This window comes from Hyperoodon ampullatus (genome assembly GCF_949752795.1).
Source record: "Hyperoodon ampullatus genome assembly, chromosome: 3".
In the NCBI taxonomy this organism is placed as follows: Eukaryota; Metazoa; Chordata; class Mammalia; order Artiodactyla; family Ziphiidae; genus Hyperoodon; species Hyperoodon ampullatus.
The window spans coordinates 154,017,409-154,023,948 of NC_136916.1; the positions used below are offsets into that span (position 1 = coordinate 154,017,409).

A 6,540-nucleotide genomic window follows, 5' to 3' on the forward strand; every position below is an offset into this window, starting at 1 on the left:
CCCCCTTCTTCATGCCAGGAAGGTGGGTATGATGACCTGAGCTGCAGCAGCCATTCTGCAGCCCTGAGGTCCCCTTGAGATAGAAGCCATGCACTAAGGGTGGTGGAGCAGAAAGTTAAAGGAGCCAGAGACACTGACCACATCGAGGGGCTGGACCTCCTGTCTCCATAAGCCCTTTGCCTGAGGGCTTAACTTGTTACCCTTAACTTGTTTAAACTACTGTAGCTTCAGGTTTCTGTTAATTGCTGCCCAAAAAATCCAAGCTGATACAGATTGAAAAGTTAAATAGATTCTAGAAGAGTTAGAGAAATTTAAACTGACAAATCCAAAATGGGTGATTTGTGGAAAGTGGGTGTGGTTGGGGACATGTCTGGGAGATTTCAAATAACCTCAGAGGTCCCATGACCTGTCCCTTGGACTAGAGTATCTGTGAGTCCAAGTCAGGGAGTGATTGTCTTATTATTGTCTTCACCAAAGCAATGAGAAAAAAGGTTTTCTAGAAACCAGTGCAGAGCACAAGCTCCTAGACATCAACATCCCATTGTGAGGAAGGGAGGGAAGCCCCCAGAAGACCACCAGAAACAGGACTGTTTAGCAACCTGAGGTCATATGGGCAGCTACTGATGTTACCTATCTGCACGGCTCACTTCATGCTTCTGAGGATGACACACACTCTAAGCCTTAGAAAGTCTCAAAAGGCCACTGTTGTGTTGGGATGAGGTGAAGGAGGGCCCTAGGATAATTCTCATCTCTAAACCTCTGCAGTTCTCCTATGGGTCCGTGTCCAGCGGATGTTCCATGCCTGGAATGTCTCATGATCCTTGGGACACAGTGTGTACCATATCGCAGGTGCAGCCCCAGGTGAGATTGGGGGTTCTCGGCTCCTCGGGTCCTGGTCCTTGGGTTGGATGGTGGCCACTTCTTGCAGGAAATAAGGAAGGGCTATATCTTCCCAGCGGAGTAGGGGTGAGCTGCTCCCTGCACCACTTCCCCAATCTCAGCTCTTTGAAATGAATGAGAAGAGAAGGCCAAGGGGCCAGGAGAGGCCCCAGAAAGGTGTTCCCCGCTCAGACACCTGCGAGGGTGGGCTGAGGAGAAGCCGCGTGCGTTGATGTGTTTGTTTGAAAGAAGGACACCAGATTAGAAAGACAGTAGCACTGAGTTTCCCCATTGGGGCCTGAGGCCACGGGGCAAGGAGAGGCCAGCACTGGGTGGAGGGCAGCAGTGAAGACCTCCGGAAGCCGGCTAGGGAGGCTCCGGGCTCCCTGTGAGTGTACGCGAAGACTTTGTGGGTCCCTGGCTTCCACGTGCCTTCTGCAGGTCTCTACACATGAGCGTGCTTTCTCATCAGTGAATTTCTTAGTTGACATGGAGTCAAGCGTGTTTGCAAATGTGGGGAAAGTATATGATTCTCTCGTGGAATCTTGGCTTAGAAGCGGGGTGGAGCCACAGGGCTAAGGGAGGAGGGGGAACCCCACCCCCACAGAACCGGCAGCCTCCCACACTAGGGCAAAACAGTGACGGTTCATCTCCGCAGAGAACACCAAGTAGAGATCAAAACCAAGTAGGCTCAGGATGAAGCTATAGGCCAAACTTCCTCGGAGGTACAGGATTTCGGGGGTGGACGAGTCAATGCCTGTAAGAGCCCCCTGAAGCTACTTTCACACAGGAGAGCATTCTGAGAACTGCAGTACCAGGGTGGCTAGAGCCACATCCAGCCCATTCAAGGTTTGTCTCCTCACCAAGAAAGGCTTCCCGGGTCTCTCATTCATTCGTTTAGCCATTCACTTATTCTATCCACAATTCCTTTGCGGGGCCGTGCACATAATAAATAGTTCACTCTAAGTCATATCTCTCGATTCCTCTGGTGCTCAGTTCTAAATTCACTGCCTCCCTTCTTTTTCTGGGGGTCTCTGATCCAGCTTGCTCTCCTGCTTGTTGAACTGCATCCCGGAGGTGTAAGGGCAGCACAGAGCTAGCTAGAGTCAGCCCCTTTGCCTTGCTTCAAAGTCATGGATGCCACCCAGTCCTGGCCACTAAAGTATCATTGAACAAGAGGTCCATTTCTGTCATTTTGGCTCAGGGTCCCAGAATTTCTGCTACACTATTAGGATCTCCTCAAGGGTCTGAAGTTGACCCAAAGTTGTTGAGAGCCTTCATTCATCTAACACCTACTTTTTAAGTGCTTCCTGAATACCAAGCACTTCACCAGGCATACCTCGGAGACACTGGGTGTTCAGTTCTGGACCACCACGATAAAGCAAACATAGCAATAAAGTGAGTCAGATGGCTTTTTCGGTTTCCCGGTGCATATAAAAGTTATGTTTACACTATACTGTAGTTCTAGTAAGCATGCAATAGCATTATGTCTAAAAAACAATGTACATACCTTAATTTTTATTTATTTATTTATTTTTTTGCTGCTTTTCCAACTTTAGAAAAACAAATCCAGGTGCCAGTGCCCCAGTGCCCTCCTCCACCCCAGCCATAATTTAAATAACTTAGAGACAGAGTTGGGGTCAGGTGGGGAGTGGGTGGGAGAGGGAGGGAGGAGAGCCCACTACAGCCGCTGCAGCGCCCGCTTCTTGTCCGTCTTTTTCTTCTTGCTTGCCAGCTTCTTATCATGCTCACCCGCGTGCTTCTTGGCCATGGGCCCCTAAGCCCCTCCCGGGCGCCCAGGAGCCATGGCGTCGGCGGTGGAGGCCGCAGCCCCGCTGCCCAGGGACCGGCCGGCCCCGGCCCTCCCGCCGCTGGGCCCGCCTTTGCCCCGGGGATCTCTGTGAGCAGGCATGCGCGCCGCCCGCCTCCTCCGTGAGGGCAGACGCGGGGTTAGGGTGGGTCAGCAGGCACTTGATGGTCAGCAGCACGTGCCAGATGCCCGGCTCAGCTGTCCAGCCCGTCTTGAGCACGTTGATGCATATCTCACTGTTGGCGCCCACATTTGGGTGGAAGATCTTGGTCAGGAAGTAGCCCTTGTGTGGGGAGGCAGGGAAATCCTTCCCCAGCAGGAGTTTCATGAGGAATAGGTCTCCGGCGTATGGGGTCCCCTCAGGGCCCTCGATGGTGACCTGCGGGTCAGTGAGGCCCTCCTCGTTGGGAAAGACCTTGATGCCATCAGGTGGGTCAGCTGTCAGTGTCGTCGCCTCCTTGTACACCAGGCGGATGATGCGGGCGGGGCAGGTTCAGGACTGCTGCCGGCCGGGGGCGGGTCCCCCCGGCCCCGTGTCTGCGCCCTCCGGCCGCCGGCGGGGTGGGTGCCCAACCACTGCCGCTGTGGCCCTAGCGAGGCCCCGGTGGCCCTGCTCTGCTCCCCGCTCCCTCCGAGGCCCGCAGTGAACCTTGCCATCTGCAGCTCCGCCCACCACCCGCCCACTGCTGCCCGGCCCGCACTAAGGTACACACCTTAATTTAAAAATACTTTATTGCTAGGGCCTCCCTGGTGGCGCAGTGGTTGAGAGTCCGCCTGCCGATGCAGGGGATACGGGTTCGTGCCCCGGTCTGGGAGGATCCCATATGCCGCGGAGCGGCTGGGCCCGTGAGCCATGGCTGCTGAGCCTGCGCATCCGGAGCCTGTGCTCCGCAACGGGAAAGGCCACAACAGTGAGAGACCCGCATACCACAAAAAAAAAAAAAAAAATACTTTATTGCTAAAATATGCTAGCCCTCCTCCGAGCCTTCAGCAAGTCGTAAGTTTTTTTGCAGTGGTAACATCAGTGATAACTGATCCCAGATATAATAAAATAATGATGACACAGTTTGAAATATTGTGAGAATCACCAAAATGTGACACAAAGACATGAAGTGAGCAAATACTGTTGGAAAAAAATGGTGCCTATAGAGTTGCTCAACACAGGGTGGCCACAAACCTTCAATTTGTTTAAAAAACAAAAAGCACAGTACCTGCATACAAAGCACAATAAAGCGAGGTATGCCTGTACGTGTAGCTTTTCTTGCTGGGACTTAAGCACCAGAAAATCCACAAGAATGGCTGTATTTCTGAGATACACACATGGGCAAGGTCTTCAAAATAAAAACAGAACCATGGCACCAAGGTCAGGCTAGGTTTGAATTTTCCTAAGCTCTCCTGGGGAAATAGATGGAGGAACCAGGATGGAAAACCAAAAAATCCATAGGCAACTTCTACAACAAAATTGGTAAGGAGAAATCCCATGAACACCCAAATATGAGTGGGCGAAGACAAGCACCCAGGAGCAATAGGCCTGTGTAGTATCAGCAACAGTGCCAGAGGGAGCGGAGACAAGACCAAGTTGCTTCTGATGGCTGGAGCAGCTAGAGACCCTTCAAACCACCAGCAGGTGCTGGCCTGAAAGCGTGACAGGCCAACGTGAAACGAGCAGTGATGCTGGGAAGGGTCTCAGCAGGCCCTGAATAGCAGGGGAGGGTGCCCTGGAGCAGTCTAGACCTGACAACTGTTGAAACTCACAAATGAGGGTTCCTTTTCAGGACGGAACCGCACACAGAGAAGGGTCTACTGGTTGGAGTCTTCAAACTGAGGAGGACTGGGACAGCAGGGGCGAAAGAGAGATAAAGTCTAGAATTCTGCGTGGCTCAAGATGGAAGCCACTATCCATATATGGCTTTTGACATTTAAGCTAACTAAAATTAAATTTAAATATTTAGTTCTTTTGTTGCATTTGTCGTGTTTCAAATTCTTTTGTTTATTTTTTATTTATTTTTAAAAATTTTTATCCAATTTTTAAAGGTTACTTTCTATTTATAGTTATTATAAAATGTTGGCTATGTTGTACCCTACATTCTTTTTTTTTTTTTTTTTTTTTGCGGTACGCAGGCCTCTCACTGTTGTGGCCTCTCCCGTTGCGGATCACAGGCTCCAGATGCGCAGGCTCAGCGGCCATGGCTCACGGGCCCAGCCGCTCCGCGGCATGTGGGATCTTCCTGGACCGGGGCACGAACCCGTGTCCCCTGCATCGGCAGGCGGACTCTCAACCACTGCGCCACCAGGGAAGCCCTGTACCCTACGTTCTTGAGGCTATCTTACAGCCAGAAGTTTGTACCAACCCCTCCTCCACCCTATATTGCCCCTCCCCCACCACTAGTTTGTTCTCTATATCTGTGAGTCTGCTTCTTCTTTGTTATATTCACTAGTTTGTTGTATTTTTAGATTCCACATATAAGTGATACCATACAGTATTCGTCTTTTTCTGTCTGACTTATTTCACTTAGCATAATGCCCTCAAGTCCATCCACATTCCTGCAAGTGGCATAATTTTGTTCTTTTTTATGGCTGAGTAGTATTCCACTGTGCATATATAGCTCAACCACATTTTTTTAATCCATTCATCTGTTGATGGACGCAGATTGTTTCCATATCTTGGCAACTGTAAATAATGCTGCTACGAACGTTGGGGTGCATGTATCTTTTTGAATTCACGTTTTTGGTTTTGGTTTTGGTTTGGATATATACCCAGGAGTGGAATTACAGGGTCGTATGGTAGTTCCATTTTTAGTTTTTTGAGAAACCTCTACACTGTTTTCCACAGTGACTGCACCAATTTCCATTCCCACCAACCATGTACAAGGGTTCCATCATGTTCCTAATTCTTACAGCCACCTGTGGCTGGTGGCTTCCCTTTTATGGTTACTGTATAGGACAGTGCAGACATAGAACATTTCCGTCATCATAGAGAGTTCTACTGGACAGCACTGGAGATAAAAGTCAGGGGGAGAAGCAGAGGTCTCAGAAAGAAAGAGGTCATCTTTTTTTCATTTCAAGAAAACAACCAAAGAGCAAGGTCTTGAGCAGAAAGCTAGAAAAGCTATCTTTCCCATATCCCCTTCCTAACAGTTCAGGAACACACAGCTCCCTTAGACAAGGGCAAAGGTAAAGGACTGCAGTTAAATGCCCCCCAAAAGGCCAAGTCACTTATAAGGGAAAGAAAATCAAATTGTCATCAGACTTTCCAACAGCAATACTTTGTGCCAATAATTTTTTTTAATAGATCAATATATTAAAGCTATGCCAGGAAAGTAAAAGTGAGTGAAGGATGTTCTATCCAGACAAACTGATAGTCAAGTATAAAGACTGCAGACAAACTTTTGAACATCCAAGAAATCCCCATGAACCCCTCCTAAGGACTTTACTAAAAATGAACTAAGACAATAAAAATGATTGGAGTAATATTGACTAAGGCTGGAGATGAGCATTAAAACTGTAAATATATTTAATATATAGAAACATATGCTTAATATACAAATGTAATTTTATGTTTATATAAATGTATATAAATACAGTCAAATTATCAAAAAAGAGGGAAGAATGTGAAGAGCATTTGAAAACCATAATAAGATATCTGATTACCTTAAAGGTCTTAATCCGGAGTACAAAGCCATCGCAAGGAAAGAATAGTGGGTGGTTCTGCCCTCCCTAATATGTCACCTTGTGCTGTAACTTCTTCTCTGATGCTCAGTTATCCCAACCGGAAGATGGAGGGAAATAAAACCTTCCTTGCCTAACCTGTAGGGTATGAAAAATTGGTTGACATTCTATAAACATCAAAT

General features: G+C 48.4%; 1 pseudogene across 1 annotated transcript; it reads right to left on the reverse strand.

The window, feature by feature from the left end:
- Positions 1 to 2,560: 2,560 nt before the first annotated feature.
- On the reverse strand, positions 2,561 to 3,167 carry LOC307049664 (ubiquitin-conjugating enzyme E2 S-like; annotated as a pseudogene). Its single transcript has one exon. The product of its transcript is annotated as a ubiquitin-conjugating enzyme E2 S-like (transcript).
- Positions 3,168 to 6,540: the final 3,373 nt, after the last annotated feature.